This window comes from Herpailurus yagouaroundi, unplaced genomic scaffold (genome assembly GCF_014898765.1).
Source record: "Herpailurus yagouaroundi ecotype Mexico unplaced genomic scaffold, PumYag 28, whole genome shotgun sequence".
Taxonomy (NCBI): Eukaryota; Metazoa; Chordata; class Mammalia; order Carnivora; family Felidae; genus Herpailurus; species Herpailurus yagouaroundi.
Window position 1 is genome coordinate 71,208,064 of NW_024412376.1, and position 15,414 is coordinate 71,223,477.

Genomic DNA, 15,414 nt, shown 5'->3' on the forward strand with positions numbered 1-15,414 from the left:
GGGCACTTTCTTTCTTAATTCAACTAGTATGAAAACATCTCCATTTAATAAGCACACTTATTTCCAGGATATTCTTAATTATTTAGGACTCCATTTTGATTACTGTAAATCTTATAAGTCTTTTCAGAAATCTAAATGGTAGGCCAGAAATAAGACACTCAAGGTAAAAATATACAGCAGAAAAGAGAAACTAGGAACCAATTTGTGAGGATGCAAGAGAACCATGACTGCATTCTTGTGACCACCAACTACTATTTCTAGATCACATGAGTTGGTGTAAAAGAGAAAAATTGCTATGGGTTGTATACCTGTCAACAGTGTTTTCAAAAAAGCAGGAAGAAGTTTTAACTGCTTTTGACCTGGAGTAACAGGTGGCAACGTGGTGCAGGGAACAACCCACACTGACATACAAGTGAGAGTATGTCAGGAGAGGAAATTGTACATCAAATATTTTTTCCTTTATTTTGTTTCCTGATGAAGATGTGTCAAAAGTCAAAGAGTAGTACATGGTAGAAAGTTTTGGGAGTGGTGGGTTTATTGTAACCCACTTACCCTTTGAGGTTCAAAACCAACAGACTTTGGTTTGTCTACCATATCTAAAATAAACTTTCGGGGCACCTGGGTGGCTCAGTCAGTTGAGCATCCGCCTTCAGCTCAGGTCATGATCTTGCGGTTCGTGAGTTTGATCCCCACATCAGGCTCTGTGCTGACAGATCAGAGCCTGGAACCTGCTTCGGATTCTGTCTCCCTCTCTCTTTGCCCCTTCCTTGCTCACGCTCTCTCTCTCAAAAATAAATAAACATTAAAAAATTAAAAATAAATAAATAAAATAAAATAAACTGCCTACACTCTACAGGGTGAAAACGTAGACATGTTTTTCTCTCTGTACCTTCAGTTACCAAAGTCTATATACTAAACTCTCACATGTGCAAGTCAATTGTTTTCGGTTTTGTCTTGTTTTGTTTTAGTTTTTTTTTTAATGTTTATTTATTTTTAAGGAAGAAAGCGTGAGCTGGGGAGGAGCAGAGAAAGAGAGGGACAGAGAATCTGAAGCGGGCTCTACACTGACAGCAGAACGTGGGGCTAGAACTCATGAAATGAGAGATCATGACCTGAGCCGAAGTTGGATGCTTAACCATCTGAGCCACCCAAGTATCCCAGGTTTAAATCAAGGCCCAGGTCAACTGTAATTCTCTCTTGCATGTTCCCAGGATGTTGCCTGCAAACTACAGTCATCCAAAAGCTTTTAACCACTTGCTAAAATCAAGCATATGTAAACCTATAGTTAGTTATGTACTAAAGAGATAAATAATGTTATCCACAGACAAGATCCTGAAGATACTTAGATCCCATTTTAGGAAAATGGCAAAGCTGAAAAGAAATATGAGAATAGACTTAAGTTAACAAGAAGTTATGCCTTTATCACAGGTAACACACATACAATACACATAGACGCCAACCACCTCCTCCCCCAGCCACCTTCAACCAATGTAAATGATAAAGCAAGCATTGAACAGCTTGTGTGCTATTCTCTGAAATGAATGAATCATATGAACCCATTGTGATTTCCATAACAATATCTATCAAACTATTTTAAACTATTTCAACCTGAAGAAGTACCATGCATACTGTGATGCAGGGATGTCTGGACCAGAGTCTCGGCTCAAAATGTGACAATACCGCTTACTCATTGTGTGAGGTTCCTTGGGCACATTACTTACACTCACTGTGCTATAATTTCCTCATCTTCACAATGCAAATAATAATAATGCCTACCCTTTGAGGTTATTATGAGGATTATATGAGTTAAAATACATAAAAGCACTAGAACAGTAGTTGGAGCAGATCAACCACTATAAGAGTGTTTACTGTTATTAGTTACTTTGTACGTATCTTTTTCTAAATGCACAATACATTAAAAAAAATATGTTCTCCCAGGTGGACAGACTCAGGTTGTAGTAGATGCAGGAGCACTTGAGGTCTTTCCCAGCCTGCTAACAAACCCCAAAACCAACATTCAGAAGGAAGCTACATGGACAACGTCAAACATCACAGCTGGTCACCAGGACCAGATACAGCAAGTTGTGAATCATAGATTAGTTCCATTCCTCATTGGTGTTCTCTCTAAGGCAGACTTCAAGACACAAAAGGAAGCTATATGGGCTGTGAACAAGTATACATGTGGTGGAACAGTTGAACAGATTGTGCACCTTGTTCATTATGGCATAATAGAACCATTGATGAACCTCTTAACTGCAAAAAATACCAGTACTATTCTGGTTATTCTGGATGTCATTTCAAACATCTTTCAGGCTACTGAGAAACTAGGTAAAACTGAAAAATTCAGTATAATGATTGAAGAACGTGGAGGTTTGACAAAATTGAAGCTCTACAAAACCATGAATGTGTCTGTGTGCAAAGCTTCATTAAACTTGATTGAGAAGTATTCCTCTGTAGAGGAAGAAGAAGATCAAAATGTGCCAGAAACTACCTCTAAAGGCTATTACATTCCAAGTTTGGGATGGTACTCCCGGGACCTTTAGCTTTTAGATTGTATAGCTGAGGAATAAAGTTGTTTGCTGTGTACTATGTTTGGTATAAGTTTGTCTTTCTGTTTCTCTATGAAGAACTCTTTTCAAATGTGTTTTGTTATTGTAGCACTTTCTACAAGGGAAACTATACTTGAAGAGTTCCAAACTGTACAAACTGTATGAAGCTTCTCCTCTCAGTGGGTTTCTTATTTCTATGTGGAATCTCATATCTTGCAGTGTCCTGTAAATAATGATTAAATTCCACCCTTTTCCTTAAAAAAATATGTTCCCAAAAATCTGGCTTCATATAAAATTAATGGCATGTAAAAGTAAGCATATTTAGAAAACGAGTCTACAAACACAAGAGGTAGATAGTAACAAGGCAATAATATCAATTGCAATATCTCCACGTTTTACCAATCTAGTTCTGTCAATTTCATGTGCTTGACCAAATTATAGAATTCTTATGAGGCTCATTTCTTCCTGTATCAAGAATTGAGGATAGGAACCTAAAGATAGAGTGCTGACAAGTGAAACTAACATCTAAGATTGATGAATAAAGAAATTATAATAGAAACCTGAAATTTTCTCATTAAACTCAAGTCTCCAGGGAGGGATAGATTTAGTCAGAACACTGAGAGAATGTGCAAAGTAGATCATCATATGTATAAAAAAAATAATATTTAGGCGCTCTTATTGAGGAACAATAATAATGAAAAAAAGATATGTGCCAGAAGACTGGAGAGTGGAAAATATCAACCAATATTTTTCAACCTATATCTTTAATGGGGTTAAAAAAAAGTGTATTCTGTGAAACATAAACCATTGAACTTAATAATTTACCAATGGGCAAGATTCTGACTTCAGTGTTTGCAACTAAATTTGGCAAAAGTATTCTACAGAAAACTCATTGTCAGTACATAAATTAAAAGGAGATAGAATATCCAGATTCCTCATGTGATCCAAATACAAATGGTCTTCAGATAACATTTTTTGAAGTTTGGAAGAACTCAGATATTTCAACTTTTGAAGTCCCAAATACATGGATTTAAGTAAACTGTCTAGATCTCAGCGGTTAAGGTACAATGTTTCTTTTTCTATTTAGGTGAACAACCAAGAGCAGTATGAACTTTAAACTAATGAAGTTTAATAAATCAGCAAATAGTTGGAGAAGCATAGTCAAAGAATATTTTTAATGAATAAATGTCTGCCTAAAAAGAAAATTTTAGTGGCTCACTCCTCAGTTTTGTCCAAGAAAATTTGCATAAAAATATTCAGATGAAGTTATAAATCAAAGATCCCAATTTCACAGTCTTTGAAGATACCAGCAAATAGGTTTTATTTTATTTTATTTGTTTTGTTTTGTTTTGTTTTGTTTTGTTTTGTTTTGTTTTGTTTTAGATGGGGCACATACTTTTAAGTTCCCTAGGATGCACAGCCAACTATTTTCCTATTCCCAGCCATCTAGATTCTGAAGTTTATCGTTAAGATAACCAGATATGGGATAAAATTGGAAGAGATATAAATCTCAGCAAGCAGTGTTGTGATCTTGATTCAGCATGAATCCTAGTCTTAGGAACCAAGAACCCAACTCGTCAAGACATGTGGTTTTAGTTAAGATTTCTCAAACTAATGTGCTATAATAGTGAAATTGTGGAAGCTTAATAAACCAATACAATATAACTTTATTTTGCACTTACATAAAACCCAATAAGTGGGGAGGGAGAATGGGTAGAATGGGTAGGGGAGGAAATTTTGTTCCATGTTGTCTTTCAGAAATCTAGTCTGTTCTAAGTTTGACATCTTTAAACACAAATATGACTTCCCTTGTCACTATAGACTTTGGACATCTAGGCTGCAAAACAGAGGAAGTGAAATTCAAAATCATTTAGAATTAGAGATTCAGAATAATATATAACATTCTAGTACATATCAAAGTGCCCACAATTTAGTCACAATCCCAAATTTTACTGAAGGGAGTTTGGGAAATGTTGAGGTATATGCCAAGAGGAGAGGGAAATAGGTTTTTTAAATAGAATAGACATTCTCTGTTGTAGTCCACCCTTCCAGTCACCAAATATCCATCACATTCTTACTCTTACACACTGGAAGACATTCACCCGTCCTCAAGTGAGGGTAAACACAAAGTCCTATCTGGTCACTTCATTCAGCTCAATGTGGATAATCTCTGAGCTTTCTGTCAGCCTCTTCAACAGGTCCAGACATGGCTCTCATGGTCTGACAATCTGTGTGTAGAAGTCATCTTCTTTCATCACAGACAGAAATACAATGATGGGCCCTGGGCATACAAACCACAATAAACAATCCCATTTGAAAATGGGAAGAATAGGAGACATATGGCTGTCAATATATGGCAATCATTTTGCATTTCTGCTTGGAAGACAGGGATGCCTGGAAGTGGGAATTTTTTTTCTTGATTAAAGCCTAATGTTTCCCACTCAAAGGATCGGTCTAAATCATTTTTTTTTTCCACCCTGATGTCTCCCATCCCTTTTTTTTTTTCTCAAAAAAATTTGGACTCATGATTTCTTTTCCAATATACTTCCCTCAAAACTTAGTAGGTATCTAACCTAGTTATTTTCTTTCGATTCAGTTCCATGTTGCCAGTGATTGTCACCAAAATTCTTTCCTAGAACTAGTACTCAAATCTGCTTTATTCCCTCATTTTCTTGCCCCAATTATCTCTCATTCTCTCTACTCCTATCTTAGTCTCCCTCTCTCTCTCTCTCTCTCTCACCCTTCCTCCATCCCTCCCTTCCTCCCTCAATTATGGCAGCTCTCATAGAGCCATTAGGCTTAAGTGGAAAGGTAATATTCAGTCTCACTTTTATCAAGGGGCTGACTGCAATGGGTCTTTGTAACTGGAAATCTTCAGTTACAAATCTTTCAATCTTCCTCATAGTCTCAGGTTTAGGAGAATTTGGATTTTTCAAACCTTTGAGGATTCAAATATCCGCAGTCCATTTCATTTTATGTTTGCTTACAAACCAGCTAATTCTTGACTGAGTTCATCTCTTCTTTCTAATATTTTCTATTACAAATGAAAAGCATTCTATTTCAAAATTTCTCCAGGTAACATTATAGTCTTGGAAGCATCTGATCTGTTTTTCAAGTTATCATGCATGACAGTTCTACCAAATATTTTGCCACTCTTATCCAATATCTTATAACTATTTTCTCCTTAACATCTACCCACACTGCTCGACAACGTCACAAATTTGTTTATCTTTATAATAACTTCACTTCTTGAATTACCAATATTAAAGTTAATTAAGGTGCTACTAGCTACTGTAATAGGTTAACACCCAATTCTTAGTGGTATCATAAAATAAAAATTCATTTTTTGCTCATAAACACTTTAAATAGTGGCAGGGGGTGGGGGGGAGTGTTGTGTTTCACACAGAAAATCTGTCTTCTTGACTGTAAAACCAAAAATTAATTTCTGTCAATTTTCAGAACACAGCAAGGATAAGACAAAGTGGGGACTTTTTTAAAAAGTTAGTTAGTTTGTTTATTTATTTATTTATTTATTTATTTATTTATTTAGAGAATGAGTGGGGGAGGACCAGAGACAAAGGAAGAGAAAATACCAAGCAGGCTCCGCATTGTCAGTGAGGGGCTTGAACCCAAGAACTACGAGATCATGATTGAGCCAAAACCAAATGCTTAACCAACTGAGTCACCCAGACACCCAAGAGTGGACACTTTCTAAGTGAGAGATTTTTTGAAAGCCAAGCTTAGAAGGTATATTCATCATATCTGTCTATATTCCATTGGCCAGAACTCAGTCATATGACCAGTCTTCACTACCAGATAGGCTGGGAACTGTAGTTGACTGGTTTGCAAAGAAAAATTGGAGACATATTTGGTAAACAATGATCTAGCACCCGCCACACAGATTGCGGATGAAAGGGACACCAGGACTTAATTTAATGGTAAACTCAATATGAAACATAGTGAACATCTACAAATGGTGATGTAATATTTGTGCCCATTAAAAATAGTATATTTAGGGGTGCCCGAGTGACTCACTTGGTTAAGCATCTGACTGTTGGTTTCAGCTCAGGTCATAATTTTGGGGTTCATGAGATTGAACCCTGCATCAGGCTCTGCACTGACAACACAGAGCCTGCTTGGGATTCTGTCTTTCATTTTTTCTGCCCCTCCCCCACTCATGCATGCTCTCTCTCAAAATAAATAAGTAAAACTTTTAAAAATGTTGTATTTAGAACATGTGAGTGAAAAAATAGTAAATCTAGATTATGAAAGTTGACAGTTTTGATTTATTTTGTGCTAAACAGATCATACCCGAGACATGGAAATTCTCAAGTGAACTTCGTACTATGAGAGGGTAATGTGTGAAGATATGATAGCCAAGTGGACTGTTTTCCCATTCTAAGAAAAATAGACTACCCATTTACAGAAAGGGAAATTTCATTTGTTCAGTCTAAAAACTGTAGTCAACTATGACTCCCTTCTTTGTTCTCACAACCTTCATGTATCAATACCTCTTGTCAGTTTTACCTTCAAAACTATTCCGGTTCTGAGAACATTTTATCACATCCAACCCTAGTGCCCTAATTTGAGCCCCCATTATCTTTTACATTTCCTTTCTTGATTCTTCCCTGCCATTTATCACCAACTGATACCTGAATGATTTGTCTGTTCATTTGTCTGCTTTTCCTATATTGTAGGGAAATTATAGACAATATTATAAGCTCCATGAGAAAAGCATTCTCTTTTGTTCCCTGTGGTATTCCCTATACCTGAGGTTCCTGAGACTTTGTATTAAGCCCTCAGTAAATATTAGTAAAAATATGAAAAGAAAAAAAAAGATGATAAAGAAACATAAGCCCATAACATCAAGAGCACATGGAGAAATAGAATGTTTTGATGGAAGTTTGGGTGTGAACAAGGAAAATGAGGAATTAGCTAGAGTACAAATAGGTTTCATGAACTTATTACAAAAAAAAAGTTATAAAAAGGTAAATTTATTTTTAATAGAAAAAGTATGTTTCTAATAAATAGGGCATGTGGAATGAGCTGCCTGGAAGATGTAATATGTAACTTGCACATATTTTTAAAAGTTCAAGAATAGACTGAATTAGAGTTTTAAAGGGAAGTCATAAATTAAATCTGAAATTCTAGCCTTATGTTCCTTTCTAATTCTGAAGAGGATAATATTTAATAGTAAAAGAAAAGAGAGGGAGGATATAACATTTGATGAGGAATGACAGTTAACATTTGGTTAATTGGTTGCCTATCTGTGTAGGAAGTTTTGTATTTATTTACTTATTTAATTTGTTATTTTATTTATTTTATTATTTTATTGTTTTGTTTTGTTTTTTTAATATGAAACTTATTGTCAAATCGGTTTCCATACAACACCCAGTGCTCATCCCAACAGGTGCGCTCCTCAATGCCCATCACCCACTTTCCCCACCCTCCCCCCCATAAACCCTCAGTTTATTCTTAGTTTTTAAGAGTCTTTTATGGTTTGAATAATGCAGCTAAACAGGTCTTAATCTTATCTATAGATTAATAAAGAAGCATGTGAGCAGGAGACTTCTATCTATTCCCAATTTCTGTAAAAGGGGAACAATTGTTCTCATTTCCAAATCAAGTCATCTACCCTAGCCAAGAGAATACACATAAATAAATACATTATGGCATGTTTGCCAATGAACAGCATACAAATTTTATATAATATTTATATAGTATGTATATATGTGTAGAAAATATATACACATATATACACACAACCATATACAAATGCATACATATATATTATGTATTTGTGTGTGTATGTTGTGCGTGTCTGTTTACATGCATTACAGTAATACACATAGAGTAATCATGTCTTCAATACAGTAAGCATTTGACTGTGCCATACCATTGTGAAGTTTGCAAAACTTAAATTTATCATCACTAGGAATGCAGTATTATCTTTTTCAAGCTGTTTCACTTCTAAAAGCAGTAAATAAATACTTTTATTTTGTCTGTAGCATTTTATTCTTTACATTATGACACTTACACCACTTATCGCCAAATCTTTTCTTTCTGGTTGACTTTATGATCCAACTTCTCCAATAAAAAGTTTTATAGCAGGAGTCTAATGAATTAGACCCTACAGAAAGGAAAGTAAATTGGTCTTTTTAAAGCTCAAAGCTGGAGCAGTAAGTTCTGTGGATTTATTGCAGACCTCTCCACTGCTTCAGAGAGGGTGTTGAATGCATTGTTTTCCAGCCTCCTTTACAACTAAGATCTATGCCATCAGAATCACAGAAATCCAGGGATTCACAGAGACATCAAACAAGAAAAGCTGTATTGAATTCACTAGCATGAGCACCACGAGAAATGGTGGTTTTGTGGGGCACACTAAAAAAGACTACATTAAGGTACCGATCTTAGAAAGCCTGTAACATGACTAACCCAAGGAAAACAAGGAAAGCCACACAAATGAACCTAATTCTTCAGAGTAACATCAGAGCAATAGTCCCAGTGGTAAGACCCGTGAGGCTGTGGCAGAGGCTTCTTACTTCTTATGGATCAGGAAGCCTGGAGGAGAAGAGCACCCAGGAACTCAAAGGGTGTAATTTGTATTTCAAAGAGTCCAAGGCAAGAAACCCAGAAGAAGGCTACAAAATAAATGCTTTATTTTTCTTCAATTGTTAAATTCTAGTAAGGAATTGTTTTTGTTGTTGCTGCTATTTATTTACCATGCTAGGAGGAAACCAAAAAAAGTTGGAAATGTGACCCTTTGCTTACCATCAGGTACATTGATACTACTTAATTTTCCCAAAGGCTGTAGTTCTGCTATCTATGTCTTGGTATCCGATTTATAGAAGGGAAGGAAAAGAATTCAAATCATTGAATTCATTGGTAAAACAACTTTAAAAATAGAAAAAACTAAACATAGCCTTTGCCTGATTAAGCAGATGACATTCATTTCAGTTGATATGTGTGATAGTTATTACCTAGACATAAATATCAACTCATCATTTAACAATTGATCATTTAATTTAAAAGGATTTTGAATGTAAATGAAACAAGTTAAACATACAAATGGAAAGCTGCTAAAAATTTCCTGTTTCCCTTCTTAATATGTTTAAAGTTTTTTTAAAAAAACAAGTAAGTGAAGCTAAAGTTAGTTTGGGCAATTGGTATAGTATTTTTGATCAAAATGATCATTGTAGAGCTCCATAAAGGAACAAGAAATTTGGGTCTAGTAAAAGAAGGCAAACTTTAACACATTCTATTGGTAACAGTATGCAAAGCACCACTTTTATTGTTTTTTAATGTTTATTTATTTTTGAGAGAGAGAGACAGACAGAGAGAGGGCAGAGCCCAATGGGGCTCAAACTCAGGAGCAGTGAGATCATAACCCGAGCCCAAGTCAGACGCTTAACTGAGCCACCCACATGCCCCGGCAAAGTACCACTTTTATGAAAACCTATAAACCTGAAATATATAACAAAAAATGTCTATGACACTCAAACATATAACAAAAAGTGGTGGTCTTTCTTTTTTTTTTTTTTTTTTTTTTTTTGTCCGTGTGTTATATATTACTGGAGGAGCCATATACGATTAGAAATACATCTTTAAGGACTCTTGGGTGGCTCAGTAGGTTAAACGTCTGACTCTTGATTTCAGCTCAGGTCATAATCTTGGGGTTCTTGAGATCAAGCCCCATGTTGGGCTAAGTGCTGACAACTCGGAGCCAGCTTGGAGTTTCTCTCTCTCTCTCTCTCTCTCTCTCTCTCTCTCTCTCTTTCTCTCTCTCTCTCCCCCCCCCACAATAAATAAATAAATAACAACAAAAAGAAACACGTCTTTAATTTAGGGTACATTTATGCATATGGACCCTATTTTGCAGCTGTATGGTTATAGAAAATACCAATTTCATTAAACCAATTAGTTTCTATTCATAGTTTAAAAACAGTTGCAAGCACATTGTACTATATGTATTAGAGTTATTTTATTTCACAAAGAGGCTATACCAAATATTAACATGACTTACACTAATTTTTTCTGCTAGAGGAATGATGGTGCCTCATTATCCCATAATAAACCACTGCCCACATGTCAAGTGATACTAATTGTCTAAATGTCTCTCCTTCGCTCCCCCTGTAGTGCTATTCACTTCTGTCAAAATATTACTGTGCTAATATCGAACTTTTTTTTGATCCCGCTTTAGTTTATATTATTGGAATTATTCTTGATTTTCAAAAGTGCTATGTCTCTTTTGCTTGTTTACTGTCCAACACAATTTTGATACAATCTTGTCAAGCATATAAACATGTTAATCTTATTATGTTATATTTTATATATTAATCTTATATATATAATATAATATTATATGTATAATCTTACATATATTAATCTTATATCAAGCATATAAACATGTTAATCTTTGAATGGAATTGAATTAGACATAAATATAATTTAAAATACCATTAAATTACTTAGTTTTTCCATAAAAAATATTGTGTATACAAAAAATAAAACTTAAATACATAATACATAATTAGAAATACATCTTTAGGGGTTCCTGGATGGCTCAGTTATATGTATAAAGTAAAATTTTGGAGATGACTTAATATCAATCCTCAGCTATCTCCAGATTTGATAATCTAGATTGTATTGTGCATAGGGCAACATTTTCCCCATTATCATTTCTAAAGTGTTAGTTTTCATTGTGGGAAAACTATTGTTTCCATAGAACAGCTATGGGGATCCTTTAATTATTTTGTGTTGGTACAATAGGATGGTGTTCCAAAAATTTTAATTGATTTGTGGTTGATTTTTTTGAGTTTCTTATATAAAAAAAATTTTAATAGAAAAATCATGATAATTTTATTTCTTCTCCTCATAGATCCATATATCATTTTTATTACAATGTTAAGAACTTCAAAGAAAGGTTGAACACAGTCTTTTAAATTAATAAAAATTCACACAATTTAGGTAATTTAGGTTCATATGGATTCATTTCTTTACATCCTCCTGGGGGACATAATGAGCTTCTCATACACTTCCAGGGGTAGGCTCATTTAATCTTAGATTTTTTAAATTTAATGTAGTTCAAATTTGTTAAATATCTCATTACATTATACGTAGCAAACTTTCATCAAGGTTTAGTGACTGAGGAAAAAACTTAGGGTATTTAAATTGCAGTATGAAGTATGAATAAAAAAGGAACATATCTGGAAGATTTATAGAGTATGAGTGAATTTGTGTATAGAGTATGAGTGAAAGACCCATTTCTGGAAGAACTCATTCATTTGATCAATTTCCATCACCAATCTGCAGCAACCTGTGAGATAATCTCACATTCTATAAAGCTTACAACCATTCCATATTGTCTCATTACAAATACTAAGTGGTATATCTGTAAGTAAACATATTTTCTTTTAACTATAGAAATAAAATTATTGTCAAGATATTGTAGACATCTCCCAGTGATAGGAAGAAAGTCTAGAAATTGTTTATGTGTGGTCAGCCTGGACTGAGAGCCAGAACAATATTAAGTTCTCAATGAAAATTTGCTAAACTAAATTATTTTAAAACAAACTTGAATTGAATTTGAGGACCACGTAAGTGGCATTTTCAGATTTGCTTTCTATAGTATCTTTTTCTTTAACAGGAGACATTGTTATGCATAAGATTAAATATAATCTAATTAAAGAATAGTTAAAAAAAGTATTTCACTTCATAAACCATGATTTTAAATAATGAGATAACAGGCAATAAAAATGTATATGGCTATGGTGCTTTATTAGAACTATATCTAATTGCTTTATGACCATTACCATATTAACTTAATAATTTATTCTGTAAGCATATTTTTATATTGATTTGTCATCCAGAATATAAAAATGAACAAACTAAAATTAATTGGGCAGCTCTTAAAATATTAAGCTTGCTTAATCAGAAAAAAATAAATGTAAGTGATAAAACTGTACTTATGAGCTTCTTTCAAAAAAAATCCCTATGGACTTGGGCCAAAATCACAGAAATTAAAATTCTTTATGTTAATCTACCAATGTCCAAGACTATATATATATGATCTGATTGTTCCCAGATGATTAATTTAAGTATGTATTATAATGCCAAATATTCTAAAATATTCCCTTTTTTGAATCAATTGAAGTGTTTTTTATACATCAGACCCTCCCAGAGTCAAAGTCAGAAGTGCTTGAAATTGGTTCAGATGGATTGAACCTCAGTCTAACTTCACATACAACAGTAACATTCCTTCACTCAATAGCTATTTACAGATCCCTTAAAATAGTTCAGGATTATTAGGTGTTAATGAGAAAGACAGAGCTTCTGCCTTCAAGATGTTTAGGGTCAAGTGGGAGAAGAGACAAACTACTAGTCAGTTTCAATACAGAATATTAATATTCTGATAAAATGACACAGGTTTCTATGGGAGAAGTGACAAGGGACCCGATTCAGTCCAAAGGTTTGGGAACATTCCTACAGCAGAGATACCTCTGAATCAAATTTTGAATTGTTGAATTCAGTGAAATGGGTATGCACGTGAGGGGCGAACACAGGAATTAGGGCAGGAGTGAAGAAAATTCACAGAAGAAATTCAATGGCGTGAAATAGATGGTTATTATATATGTTCAGTGGATTTCTTTCCAACAGGAACATGTGTGTTGATACATATAAGATAGGGAGGAATTTGATGGCCTATCAATATCATTTTGAGTCCAAAAATTTCTCTAACATGATATAGTAGGTGGTCAGTGTAAAAACAAATTTTTCTAGGCTAAGATGACACAGAAAACATGTTTTAGCATTGCAGTACCTTTTAAAAAGCTTTATTGCATCTGCAGTAACTGGTACCATTTGTAAGTTCTGGTCTACATCCTCCACCCACCCCCCGCCCACCGTTCTGATATCTAACACAAAGAAATATGATCCAACTTACCAGGTACAGTTGTCACATTAAACGAACTGGTTTTGCACAATTTAATTGAGGAAATTGAGTGTTCTATGTAATTCTTACCTATGTAAGTATCAAATGTTTTAAACTCTGATACCACAACACTTAATATTTTAAGCAATCAAATTTAACCAGAAATAGGATTCATGTAATAATATAATGGGATATAAAAAGAGCCACCTGGAAGTTAGTCACAAGATAAAAAATACGTTACCTCAATTTGTGATTTTAAGAAATATCAAATTATTAGAATGGATACTTCACTCTAAGTTTTCTCAAAATGCAATTTTACAATTTATATGTAAAAAGCCCTTTAGCTTTAATTTTTGCAATTGATACAGCAACAGCAATGATACTTTTAATAAAATGCACACTAAATAAGGCACCCCAGGAATAAAGTGAAATGGTTATTATAATTCAGTACGGACATAGATAAATATAAAAATTAAGATCCTGGTAGCATACAAGTGATGTGAAATCTTAAAGGGGGTATTTGTATATTCACTGAATGCCCTATATCTGCTTATTACTTGAAAAAAATCTATTTTTTAAAAGTAACTTTAGGCAAACAAATTACCTTGAAGAGATGTCAAGGAATATGAGCACATTGTCAAAACAGCATTTGGAAAAATGCCCTTTTTAATGGTCATCTACAGCTCATTGAGTGTGGTTTCTCTCTAACATTAAGGGTACTTTTAAAATTTAGTTTCACAATTGATTCATTTAAGTAACAATAAGTGCATGTTAGATTGATAAATTCGTAATAAGTCTAGACAATAAAAATCTACTGCAGTTTTTACAAACTCAGTCACCTTCCAGATGCTTATATGCTGAGGGATGACATTATATTTTTAAGGCTTCTTTGTTGCATCAGAAGAATGAAACGCTTCTCCAAAGGGGAGATTAAACTGTGCTCATATTTACTGAGTTCCAGGTGTATATTTTAAAGGAATATACTGAAATGACTAAAACTTGGGCCTCCAGATTAGAAGTGCTAAAAAAAATAAATAAAAGTTTATTACGTATTGTAGAATATTCATAAACTAAGCATGCATCATTCTAAATGTTTCAATCACTATAAATATATTATAGGCACTCCTACATTTATTGAGAAGAACTCAATTACCAAGTCTAAACACTGAGTTGGGTAAATTAGTCATAGCAATATGTTCTGTATTTACCTGATTTGATGAAATAATAAAATTGTGGTTTAGATTACTAGTTTTTGTGTTCTGAAAATTCAAAATGTTACTGAGCCTTTAAAACTTGTCCTAAATATAACAAAGGTCTTTCTCTGTGGTAGAAGACTAGATTTAAATAAATATCATAAATATATATGATATTTAGCAAGGACTTAAGCTTTAATTCTGCAACTAAGGTGGAGTTGCCACCAAAAATTACATATTTTTATAAATATTACATATTATTTTTGTGTACTTACTTTGAAATAAGTTAATAGAGAATTAACAAAACTTGGTTTCGTGTGGTGTATATGCAAAGTAACAAATGTTTGATTGTTATTTTAAGTACATAATATCCTAAATCTCTTAGTATCAATGCATTAGACCAAGGAGGAGAAACAAACTCCTTCACATCAGTATTCAAGCCGGGCAGGATGACAAAATGTAAACAGCAAGGACAATGAATGACAAAATGTAATATTGCTTTATAATGTTTTCTTCTTACACTGTATGTAAGAAAGTCATTAAATTAAAATAAAGTGCATTCTGTAATTGCTTCCATTGAACAATTGAAAACAAAACTGTAGAGCGCACATGCATTTTACATTGCATTAATTTCCTATTTTCAAGAAATTGAGAAGACTTCAAAATTACTTGTTACATTTCACATTCACTTAAATAAATATCTGTATAAATGATATTGTATATAATAGGGTAACAAGACATA